The following is a 17,257-nucleotide window of genomic DNA, read 5'->3' as shown; positions in this document are numbered from 1 at the left end:
CCTGGAGCTCTCAGTGAGGTGATGGGGGCGTGTAGACAGACCCTCTCTGGGCCTGCCCCCTCTAAAGGACAGGGGAGTCCCCCACCATTCCCAGCACCTCTCCCCTGCATGCAAGAGTGCTCCCTGGGAAATCCTGGGAGGTGCGGAGGAGACAAGGATTCCTCCGTCTTTCCCCAGCCTGGGTGCTCCAGGTGCTCCGGGCTCTGCCACTCACTGGGGTGCCACCCTCTCCAAGGGCGCCGCTGTCAGCTGTGACCCCTGCGCCCCCAGAGGCGACCAAACAAGCGGCCTTTGTGGTCTGTGCGTCGGCGGCCCTCGGGGAGCGTCACAAAGGGAGGGAAGAAAGGCCGCCAATCCTCTTAGGGCCAGCCGCCGGCTTTCCCACTGTGGCCCATCTGCTCCTGGGGAGCGGGCATAACCGCCGCCCGGCCCCACGGCGCGCAAAGCAAGCAAAAGCTGCTCGGGAATGAAAGGCAGGGGCCCGGGCCAGCCCAGATCCCCACGGCAAACACAGGCCTGGCCAGGGGCCTGGGAGGGGGCAGGGCTGATCCCCGGGGGAGACCATGGTTAAAAGCGCCGCCCCAGGAGGGGGACCCAGGGCTAATCCCCTCCTGCCCCACGCCTTCCCTTCCCACACCCCTACAAGGAGAAGGGGAGAGGCAGGGAGGGGCTGGGATCAAAGGTCCTTCCTCCTGTGCCAGGCGCTCAGTGGGGTCCTTTCTACACACCCCTGTCCTTTCCTTGAAGCACCCTATTTTATAAAGGGACTCAGTAAGGCTAAGTCAGTTGCCCAGGGTCACCCAGCTGCGATGTGGCAGAGCTGGGATCTCAGCTGGAGGCTGAATCTGAATTCTTTCATCCACGTAGCTGAAGTTTGCTGAGCCACTCCGTGCCAGGGGCTCTACAACCATCTCCATTTCTTACAGCAACTCTTTTAACAGATGGGGAAACTGAAGTCTATAGGCTGGTGGTGACTGCCCAAGAGCACAGACCAGATCAAGTCCTGGCTCTACCACTCCCCTGCATTCTGGTCCCAACCCCTATCACTCATGTGCAACCTTGGGCCCTGCCAGCCCCTAGCATGGGCCCTCAGGCCAGTCACTTCACCCCCCGGAGCCTCGATTTCCTCCTATGGAAAGTGGGGATCTGTGAAGGGCGTAGTTCTGAGGGTTTGATGAGATGATCTGCTAAAGACTTTAGCTCAGGCCCGGCACACAGTAGGCACCCAATAATGGCTGCTACTATTGGTATTACTTGGCCCAGAGCAGGATGGATCCCAGACCAGGAAGAGAAGGAAACAAAGAATTTCCGCCCACTAATGGCTGGCCCCAAACACTTCTTTTTTCCATGGTTGGGATTGGTTTGGCAGAGTAAGGAAGGAGCTGGAGAAAGGGGGAGGGAGGCAATGGATGCGTGGGAGGCCGCAGCTGGGGCCCAGGCTGAATCCACCCAGGGAGGGAGCTATCGACCAGCTGCCCCACCTCCCACCCACGAGCGGCCCACTGCCCAGGCGTGGTGGCATCCAGAACATCAGAGCCCAAATGCTGCCTCCTACACACACACACACACACACACGTACACACACACATATATTTGCACATGCGTACACACACACGTGTGCACACACAAATATACACATACATATGCACACATACACACATAACCACACACATGCACGCACACATATACTCCCCACATACACACACGTGCACATAACCACACATGCACACACACACCCCACCCAGACACACACCCCACCCAGACACACATGCACACACATACACAGATGTCACTGTCACACACATTCACACACATCTCACTTACCACAAATACACACATGCACACATACACATACACACACGGACATACATATGCACACATACACTCACACGCACACTCATACACACATACACTCTCACACACACAACCACATGCACACACACATATCCCCCCACAGACACACATACACACATGCACACACACATACAGACATACACACTCTCACATACACATAGACACACCACAAATACAAACACACATGCACACACACATGCACATACATATACACACACACACATACACACATACATGCTCACACACATACACACATAACCACATACACATCCCTCCAGAGACACATATACACATGCACACACATACACACACACAAACCACACACACCACACACAAATACATACACACATACATATACACACTCACACACACACAGACATATACTCACACACAGATACACATAACCACATACACACATATCTCCCCAGAGACACACACATACACACATGCACACACACATATATACACACAGATATACACACCCTCAAACACACACATAACCACAACACACTCACACACACCACACAAATACATACACACATGCACACACACATGCACATATATACACACATGCACACATACACTCTCTCTCACATAACCACACACACCACACATAAATACACACATGCACACATGCACTTACATATACACACATATATCCACACACACACGCCCCCACAGAGACACACACATACACACATGCGCACACCCATACACACACACACGCAACCCCAGCTCTGGCTGTTTTGCAGATTTGGAACCTGAGGCTCGGGAGAGGGGCTGTGGCTCACTGAAGATCACTCAGCTCTTGAGCATGGCCCAGGCCCCCCAGTCACCCTCTCCCATCCCTCAGTGGGATCTGGCCCTGAATCCCACCAGCCTTGCTCCATGCCTTGTCCACCAAGGAGCCATGCAGGGGACAAGGGGACAAGGAGGCGATGGTCCCTATGCTCCCATCGAGCCGGCTGAGTTAGCCACTCTGCCCTTGGCATTCCCCTAGATCTGGAAATGGGTTCTGCTCAGAAAATGGAAATGAATCCATTATTCATTCTCTCTCTCTTTTCTCTTCCCTTCCTCCCTCTCCACCCCTCCTCCCTCCTTCCTTCCATCTTTTCCCCCTGCTTGCCCTCTCTTTGTCTCTTTTTTTCTCTTCATGTCTCTTTTAATCTCTCTCACATCACCGTCTTTCCGCTTCCAGCTGCTCCTCCCTCCCCCAACTCTTGCCCATGACCCTGTTCCCAGGGAACCTGACTGTGTGGCTTTGAGCCTGTTTCTGCTCCCTTCTATGTACCAGGGGGTTGCTGGGAGCGTCCCCCACTGACAGGCCCCCTCTGGGGTATGGGGGTGCAGTTAGTGCAAGACAGGCCATGGTTTGGGGTCAGTTCCAGCCCTGTCACCAACCTTATGCAACTCCTTTTCTCCTCCAAGTCTCGTCTCTTCCTCTGTGTGTGGAGTGGGCACCCATGAAGAACATGGCCTCCACAAATGCCCTGCCGCCCAGAACCAGAGCCACGGAACCCTTTGAGGGATGCATAAGAACTGTATTCACCTTTGAAAATGGTCCCCCCTCCAAATCCTACTGCCTGACCTCCTGCCCAAAGCTCTCAGACTGTCCCCCTCCCAGAATAGAGCAGAGCAGAGCAGGCCTAGGGATGTCCTGACTTGGACTGACTCCAAAATGTCACCAGTGGACCAAAGCATTCCCAGTTAACCTTGGCCTTGGAGGGTGAGAGGTCACAGAAATAAGCGAGACCAGGAGTCAGACAACCTAGGTCCTAATCCCCGCTCTGCTTCACGCCTGACTGAGGGTGTTGGAGAAGTCCCTTTACCTCTCCTGGCCTCATTATCCCTCATCAGGGAACTGGAGCTAATTGCTGATTTGTGCTTGAAATTAAAGAAAGGGAGGTTACCACAGAAACTGGCGCTAAGGTGGTATTTTGCTGAATTCATGGATCGGCTAATTTATGGACCACAGACTGTCTGCCCCACCCAGGCCCTTTCTACTTAGGGGGAAACTGAGGCTGGGAGAAGGGAGGCAACCTGCCCAGGGTTGGTGGCGAGTGGCAGCAATGCCCAGACTTGAATTCCAGCCCGACGTTTAAGTTCCTCAGTGCAGGCTATCAAAGACAGCCGATTCCAGAAGGGAGATCAAAGGCCTGCTTCCTTATTTACAAAGAGAAGTCCTCATTAAAACATGGCCAACGGCTGAGGCGGCTATGGAGATAGGCCACGTGTGCGCCAACAGAGAATTCACCGTCCCAGACTGTGCTGAGCAGCAGGGGAGCTGTTCAGTGAGTCTGTGCTAGGGAGAGCCGGCCCGAGGGTGGGGTTAGTCAGGGAGGGCTTCCTGCAGGAGGACTGGGTTCGGGTCAGCCTCACAGGGAAGATGGGACATCCAAGGAGAGTTGACCACAGCTACCTTTTTTGTTGTTGTTTTTTTAAGTTGGAGTCTTGCTGTGTTGCCCAAGCTGCAGTGCAGTAGTGCTATCCCGGCTCACTGCAACCTCTGCGTCCCAGGTTCAAGCGATTCTCCAGCCTCAGCCTCTTGAGTAACTTGGAGTACAGCATGTACCACTATGCCCGGCTAATTTTTGTATTTTTAGTAGAGACGGGTTTTCTCCATGTAGGCCAGGCTGGTCTTGAACTCCTGGCCTCAAGTGATCTACCTGCCTCGGGCTCCCAAAGTGCTGGGATTCCAGGAGTGAGCCACTACACTGGGCCCACAGCTACCATGATTGAGCACCTACTGGCAGGCACTGACAGTAACTCTGAGAGGCTGGGATTCTGTCCCTGTTTTCCAGGGGAGGAAAGAGAGGCACAGGGACCTGCTGGGGGATCGCCACAGGGCAAGCCAGACACCACTGAACCTGGCTCTGGGGTCCCCGTACCTCCAAGCTTGTCGCTACTGGGCTGCGCTGCCTCTTCAAGGATAACATGAGCCACTGTGTGTATCTGGGTGGTGGGAACATGGTCTGTCACCAGAGTCATTTGTCAAAAGCAAAATGTGTGGGAAGTGGGATGGAGGGGCCCGAGGAGGGCCTGGCTGGAAAGCAGGTTGGGGCTGGACTAGACAGATCCTTCCAGCATGCAGAGTCCAGGGTTCTTTGATTCGACGGAATCCTTCATGAGCATCTCCTATGCAACAGGTACTGTTCCAGACATGAGGGACACAGCAGAGACAAAACCAGATGGCATCTGGCCTTACGGAGCAGATCCCTTGAGAAGGATGAAGAATAAATCCATAAATAAATACGATCATGTCTCATTTCAGATGGTTATCAGTCTTCCAGAGCTGCCGCAATAAGATAACACAAACCAGGTGCTCAAAACAACACGCATGGATTGTCTCGCAGTTGCGGAGGCTGAACGTCTGGAATCGAGGCATGGGGAGGCCTGCTTCCTCTGAAGACTTGGGGAAGAATCCTTCCTTGTCTTTTCCAGCTTCCGGTGGCCCTGGCGTTCCTTGGCTGGTGGTGGAATCGTTCATATCTCTGCCTCTGTCTTCACATGGCCTCTTCCCTGTGTCTGATGACATCACTTGAGAACCTGGATCCAGCCACACCTGAAGTTCACTTCTGGTCATTTCAATGATGTGCATCCATAAACTCCATTTATTCACTCTAGCCAACTTGGTGTCCTGACTTACACTATTTTCTTATCTGGAAAACTCCAAGGAAGGCAGTGTGAGCCACCCTCAGATGACAAGTACACAACTTCTTGCCCTCCCCACCTTCCCTGCTGGACCAATAACCTTCATGCCCATCCCAGGCATCATTAGCCAATAATAATGGTAAGGAAGACTGTGCTCTTCAGGCCGGGCACGGTGGCTCACGCCTGTAATCCCAGCATTCTGGGAGACCAAGGTGGGCAGATCACCTGAGGTCAGGAGTTTGAGACCAGCCTGGCCAGCGTGGTGAAACCCTGTCTTTACTAAAAGTGCAAAAATTAGTTGGGCATAGTGGCATGCGCCTGTAATCCCAGCTACTCGGAAGGCTGAGGTAGGAGACAGAGGTGGCAGTGAGCCGAGATCACGCCACTGCACTCCAGCCTGGGCGACAAAGTGAGGCTCCATCTCAAAAAAAAAAAAAAAAGAAAAAGAAAAAACGCTCTTCTTTCCCTGATTCTCTGCCTAGTAAACTCCTATTCATCCTTCAAGATACAGCAGAGAATGTCACCTGTATTGTAAAGAAATTCCCTGAAAGTTTGCTGCTCCCTCCTCTGCCTTCTTCTAGCTCCCCCTGCCATGCTGTTCTCCCTGGTGGCAGGGAGTGGGGGAACCTCATAGCAGTCTGTATTGTAAGGTCTGTCTTGGAGCTTCTGAGCTCCTTTGGATCAGGCATCATGCCTCATTCATTCATTCACTCATTCACTCATTCATTCATTCACTCATTCACTCATTCACTCATTCATTCATTCAACAAGTATTACTCAGCTCTGAGTCTCTGCTAAGCACACGGCTCAGTGCTGCGTGCTGGGGGAGAGACAGACTTTCCTTTCATGCAGCTTTCCATTGATCTAGAGAAACTGATGAGAAAATAGTTAACATCATGTGTGACATGATGATGGGGAAGTCAGTAGAGGGACTATTGAAACGCAGGAGCCAAAGGGTGGGGCTGTGCACGGGCTGCTGGGGAGAGGGGCCAGGGGACTTCCAGGCAGAGTGTGCAAAGGCTGAGAGCCAACAAGTGCACAGCACGTCCATGAAACCAAAAAAAAATTCAGATGGCCTGGATTAGAGAGGGTGGGTGAGGCAGGAAGGGCCAGACCGGGCCAAGGAGCTCAGATTCATCCTGCGAGCCTTGGACAGCCGCTGAAGGTTGTGAATAGCAGAGAGATGTGGTGGAGACCACGTTAGTCCCCATATGGAGATGGGCAGCCCAAACCTGAGCAAAATCCAGCTGGAGCCGCAGCAGGGCCCAGGCAGCTTGGACTTCGGGGTGGCAGAGGGTGGAAAGAGTGGAGTGGCAGGAGCTGGCAACTGGTTGAAAAGAGTAGCGTAGGGAAGGGGAAGGCGCCAGGGTGATATCTGGGTTTCCATCTTTTGCAAGCAGGAGGTTGGTGGGACATCCCTGAGAGGGAGGACACGGGGTATAAGCAGGGCAGGGGCCAGGGAAGGGGATGGCTTCGGTTTGGGGATGTGGGGTTTGAGGAGCCTGCAGCACCTCCAGATGCAGATGTGGATCCATCTCTGTGTTCATACCTTTCCAAGCCTGGATGCCTGACCCTTCGTGCTGGTACAGCCCCACACACTCAGCAGCGTCCTTGCTCTCCCTTGGCCCCTCGCCTTTCCATGCCACAGGGCACCCCTCTGCAGCTCTTTGAAGAAGCCACGTTCTCCCCAACCTTCTCATGGCCTTTGCATATGCTGTTTCCTCTATGCTTCCTGCTTCGACCCCCTTTGCCTGGCTAATTATTTGTTATATGGCATCTCCTCCAGGAAGCCTTCCTGACGTCCCCCAGTTGGGAGAATGCACTCCTCAGATCTCCCCCAGCCCTTTCTGTGGCTGCCACCATAGGGCTTCCTAGTGCGGTATGGCACTCCTGAGTCACACTGGCAGTGGACAGTGGGTAAGTGTCATGCTCTGGGGACAGGCTGTCTGCGTTCAAACCCTGAGAAAGCCAGTTGACCTCTCTGTCTCTCAGTTCCTTACCCTTAGAATGGGGATAACAATAGTTCTTACCACTCAGGATTTGCTGTGAGAACTAATTGAATTAGTCCTCTTAAGGAACAGTAAGGTGCATAGTAAGTATTCACTATTAGCTACTGTCATGGGTCCCTGCTTATCTCACCCAAGTGTCTTGGGGGTCCTTGTGGGCCAGTTCTTCCCCAGCAAACAGCGTGGGGCTAGCACACGGGCAGAACCCGCCCAATTGCCTGGGGAAGGATCAGGGCATTCTGGGATTGGCTTTCTTCCACTCAAATCCAACAAAAGAGACTGCATAGAACAGTATCGGCACAGAGGGCCAGGCCCATGTCTTGATGCTGGGAGGACACACATTGCGATTGTCTGACCTAGCACCTGCCTCTGGGGAGGCGCTGGCAAGGCGTCTGAATTCTCAAAACACACCAGCGACTCAAAGATGGAGAGAACCCCTCCGGTTGCTTTCTCGCTGAGACCCTGGATGCTTCTCCCATGAGTATTTCCCACCCCGTCTGGGTCCGTCGCACACCTCCAGCATCATCTCCTAGCCCCGGGGCCTCCAGCCCGTTCCTCCTTCCCTGTCCCCAGTTCCCCTTCAGGCTGAGCCCTGGCAGGGCCCCTCCTTGGCTGCTCCTCCTGGAAACTGGCTTGGATTATGCAGCATTTTTGCTCAGCAAGGCTGGGAGGAGACAGACCCTCCCATCCTCCCACAGCAGCCCCTGTCTGGCTGGCGCACAGCCCCCAGGCCACACTCTCCTTCCCATCCCCCTTGAAGCCCTTTCATTCCTGGTCCTGACAGCTCTGTCCTCAGCGACACTCTCCCTCCTACACAAACTCATTCCCTCCTCGGCCAGGCCTGTCTCTGGGCACTGTATGTGGGAGTCCACAGACACTTCAAACCCAGTGCATTCCCGTTTATCATCTCCTCCCCAGACCTGCTCCCCGACTGCGACTGCGGCCCTGTCTTGGCAGCCAGCAACAGGCACCCAGGCCCTGCCTCCCAGCCCACTGCCTTCTCTCAAACCTGCCCCTGCTCTCCTGTGCCCTAGCTCCCATCCCATCCCTAAAAGCTGCCCCTTCACCAGTCTCACCGTCTCCCAGATTTCCCCTCATCCAATTCATCTTCCTCAGAGTGTGACCCGGGATCCCCAAGACCTTTACGGGGAATTTTCAAGGTCAAACTTTTTTCAAAATCATAAGCCAGACATAAAAGAGATGTGGAAAAATGTGAAACAGTGGTATTCTGTCCACTAAATACTTTTATTTGGGAAAATAGTTATTTTTCATAAAATATATTATTCACTTAAACATGGAATGGGTTTGTTATTATTATTTGGAAATGAATTTATAGATAAAAATGTTCACATTTCCTCAGTCTTAATTTTCTTTTTTCTTTTCCTTTTTTTTTTTTTTTTTTTTGAGATGGAGTCTTGCTCTGTTGTCCAGGCTGGAGTGCAGTGGCGCAATCTTGGCTCACTACAATCTCCATCTCCTGGGTTCAAGCGATTCTACTGTCTCGGTCTCCCGAGTGGCTGGGACTACAGGCGCCCACCACAATGCCTGGCTAATTTTTGTATTTTTAGTAGAGACAAGGTTTCACCATGTTGGCCAAGATGGTCTCGAACTCCTGACCTTGTGATCCGCCTGCCTTGGCCTCCCAAAGTGCTGGGATTACAGGCGTGAGCCACAGTACATGGCCCGTCTTAATTTTCAATACACGTAAATATCATGTCCATGGATTGTATCAATAAACCATATAAGTGACGGCTCTTCCTCAAAAAGTTTTGAAGAGTATAGAAGGATACTGACAGCAAAAAGTTTGAGAATCACGGTTCTAGAATTGATTGTCAGAGGCGTAGGTTGTGAGGACAAGGGTCTTATCTGTCTTACTCTCAATCAGGGCCTGGCGCTGTGCCTGGCATTCAGCGTAGTAGGCTCTGGCACTCAACATATGCTTACTGAACAAATAAATGAAGATGTCCCCCTCCCCACCCAGACCCTTCCTTGACTCCTCACTGCCCACTGGATTTAGTCCAAGCCCCATGGCTTTTTTAAAGTTGCCCGAAGGTGCTGTTCCCTCTTTGTCTCCAATTCTCTGCCCACTCTGTCCCTCTGCCCCAAATACCTTCCTTGTCCTTCTTCACCTGACTATTGCCTAATTCCCTCTTCAAGATGAGAGTCAGGCATCACCTCTTCCAGGAAGCCTGCCCAGATGCCTCTCATCTGAGCTGGATGCCCCTCTCTGCTCCTATCATTCTCACACTGCCCTCTGTCAAAGCATTTCAGAGCACCCATCACCCTCTGTTGAAATGGTCTGTTTTGGTGTGTCTTCCCCAGAAGACTGAAGCCCCATGCTGGTCTCTGCATCCCCATCCCTGGCATAGAGCCTAGCATAGAGTAGTTGCTCAGTGAATCCTGGAGCTGAATGAGTAGCCTGTGACAGGTGGACAAATAGTGGTGGGTCCAGAATTTCTATATAGAGGAGCTTCAAGGCAGCTATCTTGCTAGAAGGCCTGTTGCGGGATGGCTGAGGAATTCACTGAAGTCGTAGTGACTCACATAGGTTAAGCCATTTGAACTCTCTGAGCCTCAGTTTGCTTACTTGTGAGATGGGGTTAACGACAATACCTCTCCTCCCTGCTTCACAGAAATGTTTTGCAAACTGTAAAGTACTGTACACATGCAAGATGTTCATTGTAACTATTAGAGCTCGGAAGGGACCTGGAGATGGCATCATAGCCTTAATCTCAGCGCTGAATAAGACCTGAACAATCAGCCGGGTGCGGTGGCTCATGCCTGTAATCCTGCCATTTTGGGAGGCCAAGGCAGGTGGATCACGAGGTCAGGAGTTCAAGACCAGCCTGGCCAACATGGTGAAACCCTGTCTCTACTAAAAATACAAAAAATTAGCCATGCGTGGTGGCATGCGCCTGTAGTCCCAGCTACTCGGGAGGCTGAGGCAGGAGAATTGCTCGAATCTGGGAGGCACAGGTTGCAGTGAGCTGAGATGGTGCCACTGCACTCCAGCCTGGGTAACAGAGCAAGACTCTGTCTTTAAAAAAAAAAAAAAAAAAAAAAAAAAAAAACAGACCTGAGCAATCGATTTCATCCAGCCTTCTCATTTTACAGGTGAGAAGTCTGAGGCTCAGAGAGAAGGAGTCTGAAGTCACTTGTCTAATGTCACACAATGACAGGGAACACTGAAGGGGTGTTTTCCATTCTCAGTTTATAATCTTATCTCCCTCTATCAACCTGGGGGGCCCCAGAATCATGGAGAAACATCCCCCTCACCTGGACATCAGAAAACCTGGTTTCCATTCTGATCTATCCCTAACCTGCTTGAAGAAGCAGCTCCTCACCTCTGTGCCTGTTTTCACATTTCACATCAAAATTAAAAGCTGGATGATAAGTTCCAAAATCTGTTTCAGTATAATTGACCAATAAGCATAAGGAAAACACGTCCGTGACATCTCCAAAGGAAATACAAATTAAAACAACAATTAAATAAAAAGTGATAATACCCAATGTTGGCAGGCATGAGCTGAAATGGACACTCCTGATGTTTTTGATCAGCAGTGTTAATCAATACTGTCAAATCCTGTAGCCAAAGTCTTTTAAATATGGTATGCATATCCCTTGGCTTAGAGACTTCACCTCTAGGATTTTATCCTATGGAAATAATGAAGAAATTGAATACAGGAATGTTATTTATTATTCAAAATAGTGAGAAAGAGAAAGAGAGAGAGAGAGGACACTGGTCCTGCCAAACATATACACAAGGGAATACTCTGCAGCCACTCATACTGATGATGTAGCAGCACATTTATAGATGTAGAAAAATATTCATGGTTGGATGGAAAAAGCAGGTTAGAAACAGTAGAAGCAACACATTCTTGTTAACATTGTCTTAAAAGTATATGGAAGAAAACAAGCAAGATACAGGTTGAACATCCCTTGTCTGAAATACTTAGGACCAGAAGTATTTTGGATTTTGGATTTTCAGCTTTGAGATCTGGGATGCTCAACCAGTATTTACTAAAATATTAAAGGTAGTTATGGCTCACGCCTGTAATCCCAGCACTTTGGGAGGCCAAGGCCAGCAGGTTGCTTGAGGTCAGGAGTTGGAGACCAGCTGGACAACGTGGTAAAACCCAGTCTCTACTAAAAACACAAAAATCAGCTGGGCATGGCAGCAGGCACCTGCAGTCTGAGCTACTCAGGAGACTGAGTAGAGAATCACTTGAACCCAGGAGGCAGAGGTGGCAGTCAGCTGAGATAGAACCACTGCACTCCAGCCTGGGCAACAGAATGAGACTCTGTCTCAAAAAACAAACCGCAAATAAATAAATAAAGGTAGTTATCATTAGATGCTTGGATTGTAGGAGACAGAGAGATCTTTTGGGGTTGTTTGGCAGTAAATGTGCATCACTGTGAAATAAGAGAAAAAATAGAATCAAGCCCTCAGCTCTGAAATTCTGGAATGTGGGATCCTCGCTTGGTTGCATCCTCGTCAACATCAACTCATCTCTTTCAGCCCCGTGTGACTCATGGAAAACAGGAGTGACGGTCAAGCAGAGAGGAATGTGAACCTAGTGGGTAATGCCATAAACCTTTGGCCAGGACGTAAGCAGTGGAAGCAGCCTGCGTGTGTCATCCATGAGAAGGCCCCGCTGTGACTGCAGAGGCAGGAAACCAGGTGTCAGTGGAGACAAAGGAGTCCTCGGCGCGTGAAATGGGACTTGGAGCAGGGCCCACCGGGAGGGGACAGAGGGTGGCTGCCCAGCCAGACAGTCCTAACTCGGTGAATTCAGTAACCAGAGTATCCCCGGGTGACATGGCTGTGAGGCCTTCAGAGGGCCACCATTTGGTCACCCCTTTTTACACTGGGGAAAACTGAGGCTCAGGGAAGTAAAGCAGAAATGCCTTTAGACCTGGGCAAGAGGGGTCCTGTCCTAGGCCCTGCATTTTGGGAGCAGTGCTTCTCAAACTACCTAAGGCAAAGGACCATTTTGGTTTTTAAACCTCTAATCTGTCTCAGACTGATACTTTAACAAGAGACAATAAAAATGAATCTGCTCGGCACGGTGGCTCACGCCTGTAATCCCAACACTTTGGGAGGCTGATGTGGGCGGATCACCTGAAGTCGGGAGCTCGAGACCAGCCTGATCAACATAGAGAAACCCCATCTCTACTAAAAATACAAAATTAGCTGGGTGTGGTGGCGCATGCCTGTAATGCCAGCTACTCGGGAGGCTGAGGCAGGAGAATCGCTTGAACCCGGGAGGCAGAGGTTGCGGTGAGCTGAGATTGCACCACTGCACTCTAGCCTGGGCAACAAGAGTGAAACTCCATCTCAAAAAAAAAAAAAAAAGAATCCATAATGAGGTATCTGAAGTCAGTCCAATTTATAGAAACAGATAGTAGAATGATGGTTACCAGGGGCGGGGAGGAGGGGGAGAGAGGAGTTGTTTAAAGGGTACTGAGTTTTCATCTTTTTGTAAAGATGACAAAGTCTTAGAGATCTATTTCACAATATCGCGAATAGACTTAGCACCACGGAACTGTACACTTAAACATTGCTAAGATGGTAAATTTTATGTGATGTGTTTTTTTTCACCACAACGAAAAAAAAATAGCTTTATAACTTGCAACGATAGAGATGCCAATATACAATGTGTGCTATTTTGAAACGACAGTCAATACATCCTAAAGCAATGGTAATAAAATTTCAGGAAATGAGAGAAACATGTTCTCACTGTCTTTGAACATTTTATAAAATAATTACTTAAAAATGAACTACTAGAAAAGTGAACATGAGCTTGGATGTAGCAATAATGCTACGAGTGTTTTAAAATACTTATTCTTGGTTTCTGAGTAGTTCATGCACCAGCCACAGTCCTCAGGCCTAGACCACACATGAGTAGCACAGGGACCCCCAGATCACAAACACACACAATTTATTAAAGGATACATGGAGTCTTGGTCACTTGGCCCAGCACACCCCATGTAACCCTCAACATCCACTTTCGTGACTGACACTGCTCAGGCCCCAGGAGGCAGAAGGGATTCACTTCTCTTTTCTTGCTCTATGTCCTTGACACAAAGGATGACTGCATCCAAATGCCACAAAGGCTGTGTGTTGTGCGGCTGCTGACAGTGCAGATGGACGCTGCTTTGGGGCACAGGGAGGCTCTGAGCAGTGTAAGAAAAGCTTTCGCTCTTAGGTAAGAAAAAAGACAAATTAATTAACTTGCTAAATCCTTCCTCTAAGAGAGCACAAATGCAGTAAATTCCCACTAGAACCAAACATCTATTTTCCTTACTTCTTGTTATGTTCCAGGTCCTGGTTCTGGAGGTGCTCAAAAAAGAGCATGGCATCTGCAAGACCTGCACAGGGAAGCTGAAGAACACTTTGCAATATTAAATCTTTGATATTACTCTTAAATTTGTGTATACGTAGGTCCAGCTGTAACATGCTTAAAATGTGACGTCAATTACTTACGTGGCTGTTAGATCTCGATATTGCCTTGAGAGACAGTAAAAAATCATGATATATATGATATGATTTACACGAAGAACTTACAGCTTGTAACATTTTCCATAATAATCATAATTTATCATATGCAACCCCATTATAATGTTTGAGCTTACTACATAAAATTCATGGCTCATTTCCTAATCTAAATATTGCTTTAAGAATTTTATTGACAATTTGTTGCTACATCCTCAACAGAGCAAGTGTTTCCAACTTGAAATTAATTAAAAACTAGCTAAGAAATACAATGACTTGCGAAAGGTTGTCTAATTTCACATTGCCATCAACAGAACAGAAATTACATGAGAATCTTGATTATGACCACACAATTACTATTTTGTTGAAAGAAAGGCAAGAAAGACAAAACTGATGGAACAAATAATAATTTATGAATCATGCAGGTTTTTGTTTTATTGCTTATTCAAATATGATCAGCCTATCAAGAGACTACCCAGACATATGCAATATTATATTCAGTCACCTTTGATACCTTGCTGACTTTTAGCCATATAAAAACTGCAGCTTTACGCATATTTTCTATTTTGTTATAATAAAGGTATAGTTGCCATATTTTATTTAACTGTTTATTAAATTTGATTTATAACTTTTATTTTATTTCATTTTTTGAGACAAGGTCTTAGTCTCTTCACCCAGGCTGGAATGCAGTGACATGATCAGGGCTCACTGCAGCCTTGACTTCCTGAGCTCAGGTGATCCTCCCACTTCAGCCTCCTAAATTGCTGGGACTATGAGTATGTGCCACCATGCCCAGCTATATGTATGTGTGTGTGTGTGTGTATATATGTATATATGTGTGTATATATGTATATATGTGTGTATATATACACACACACACATATATATGTACATACACACACATATAAGTTACATATGTTTAACTCCTGGCCTCAAGTGATCTACCTGCCTCAGCTTCCCAAGGTGCTGAGATTACAGGCATGAGCCACTGCACCCGGCCTGATTTATAACTTTTAAATATTAGATACAAACTCCATTTGTATCTTGTCCTAAACCCCACAAATGTTTGGATGGACTTGGCCCAGGAACCAGCCTAGGACCACACAGGATTCAAACATCTCTCATTGAAACCTGCATTTAATGAGCCCCTACTAGTTGCTAGGCATTGGGAATTGGGTCAAGATGTGTGGTTTACAGCCCCTGTTCTTGGGAGGGCACCAGCTCATAGTGGAGCCCAGACAAATCTAGATTCAGCCATCAGGACCCCTCTAGGAGGCTCATGCCTATAATCCTAGCACTTTGGGAGGCAAAGGCGAGCGGATCAGTTGAGGCCAGGAGTTCAAGACATGTGACTTAGTGGCTATCCTACTGACTATGCAGAATGGAACAGTTCCATCATTGTGGAAAGTTCTATCAGACATTGCTGGTCCACAGCCGCACTGTGCAACCAAAATAGAAGGCAGCCACATGTGGAATTTTAAATTAGAAAATTTAGCGATGTTCATAAAAGTAAAACGAAACAGGTGGAATTAATTTTAATAACATATTTTACTTAATCCAGTATCTTCCATATATTATTTCAACAGTATCTGTTGATGGGCTGAGTCTGGCCAACATGACCAAACCCTGTCTCTACTAAAAATACAAAAAAATTAGCCAGGCATGGTGGTGCACACCTGTAGTCCCAGCTACTCAGGAGGCTGAGGCATGAGAATCACATGAACTTGGGACGCAGAGGTTGCAGTGAGCCAAAATCATGGCACTGCCCTCCAGCCTGGGTCCTGGGTGACAGAGAGAGACTCTGTCTCAAAAACAAAACAAAACAGGAAAAAAAAAAAAAGAATCCCGCTAGGAGGTGATATGTCAGAGCACTTACATACATATCATCAGGTTTTCATTCAGATGGGCCTGGACTGAGGTCTTGAGTCCATCTCATCTTTACTGAGTGGACTTACGCAAGTGTCTTCTCTTTGAGCCTTGGTTTTTTCCTCTGTAAAATGGGGGTAACAACAGTATCTACATTAGATTATGAGAATTCAATGAGATCATGCATGTGTTTTTACTATTACTATATAACAAATTATCCCCAAAATGTAGTGGTTTAAAAACAACAAACATTTATTAAACCACAGTTTCTGTGGGTCAGGAATTCAGGAGTGGCTTTGGCCCTGGGTGAAGGTCTTTCATGAGGTTACAGTCAGAATGTCAGCAGGGCCTGTGGTCATCTGAAGTTCTGCCTGAGGCTGAAGGGCCCGCATAGCCGGTGGCTCACTCCCAGGGCTCTTGGCAAGAGGCCTCAATTTCTTGCTAGACACTTGCAGGAGGCCTTGTTTCTCACCACCTGGGCCTCACAATATGTGTCCAAGGGTCCACAAGATGTGGCAGCTAACATCCCCCAACACGAGACAGCAAGAGGAGCAAGCCTTTTTATGACTTAGTCTCCAAAGTCACATGTCATCATCCCTTCTACTTTGTTCCATTAGTTACAAGCAAGCCACGAAGTCCAGGCCACCCTCAAGGGGAGGGAATTAGACTCCACCTTCCGAAAGGAGGAGGATTTAAGAATTTGGGGACACAATTCAAAGTCACTACAGTACGAGGTTAGCATGAGGGTAACACCAAGGAGGGTGTCCGGCCCACAGTAAGGATCATAATGATTTCCCATGCTTGCATTTCATTTGACAGTTAACAGGGTACTTTGCATCCTTAGCTGCATTTAATGTTCATCAGAGCCCTACGCTATCATTATGTCCATTTTACAGATGAGGAAACTGAGAGTTGGAGAGAAGTGACTTGCCCATAGTCACACAAACAGTTGTTGGCAGCCCTGGGGTTGGAGCCCTGCCCATCCTCAGACTGGTAGGGGAGCAGTGAGCCAGGCTGCTCCTAGTATTGCTTCCACACGAGATGGGAGTTCAAGTTCTGCATTTTAAAGTACCTGGGGCCAGGCGCGGTGGCTCACGCCTGTAATCCTAGCATATTGGGAGGCTGAGGTGGGTGGATCACGAGGTCAGAAGTTCGAGACCAGCCTAACCAACATGACGAAACCCTGTCTCTCCTAAAAATACAAAATTTAGCCGAGCATGGTAGTGCATTCCTGTAATCCCAGCTACTTGGGAGGCTGAGGCAGGAGAATTCTTGAACCTGGGAGGTGGAGGTTGCAGTGAGCCGAGATCGTGCCACCACACTCCAGCCTGGGCAACAGAGTAAGACTTCATCTCAGAAAAATAAAAATATTATTAATAATAAA

General features: G+C 48.7%; 2 long non-coding RNA genes across 3 annotated transcripts; both read left to right on the top strand.

Moving 5' to 3' along the window:
- The first annotated feature begins 358 nt into the window (after positions 1 to 358).
- On the top strand, positions 359 to 5,497 carry LOC105494408 (uncharacterized). 2 transcript variants are annotated; one of them, XR_011624946.1, is made up of 4 exons: positions 364 to 473; positions 3,971 to 4,145; positions 5,001 to 5,173; positions 5,296 to 5,497. It is a non-coding gene; the product is annotated as an uncharacterized lncRNA (long non-coding RNA). The 2 variants fall into 2 exon arrangements; XR_011624949.1 differs by lacking the exon at positions 3,971 to 4,145 and having other exon boundaries at positions 359 to 473; positions 5,296 to 5,495.
- Positions 5,498 to 12,012: 6,515 nt separating this feature from the next.
- On the top strand, positions 12,013 to 14,279 carry LOC139356903 (uncharacterized). Its single transcript, XR_011609430.1, has 2 exons — positions 12,013 to 12,192; positions 13,837 to 14,279. It is a non-coding gene; the product is annotated as an uncharacterized lncRNA (long non-coding RNA).
- The last annotated feature ends 2,978 nt before the right edge of the window (positions 14,280 to 17,257 follow it).

This window comes from Macaca nemestrina, chromosome 1 (assembly GCF_043159975.1).
Source record: "Macaca nemestrina isolate mMacNem1 chromosome 1, mMacNem.hap1, whole genome shotgun sequence".
Classification (NCBI taxonomy): Eukaryota; Metazoa; Chordata; class Mammalia; order Primates; family Cercopithecidae; genus Macaca; species Macaca nemestrina.
The sequence above is the reverse complement of the archived record's forward strand: the minus strand, read 5'-3'. Positions and strand labels throughout refer to the sequence as shown.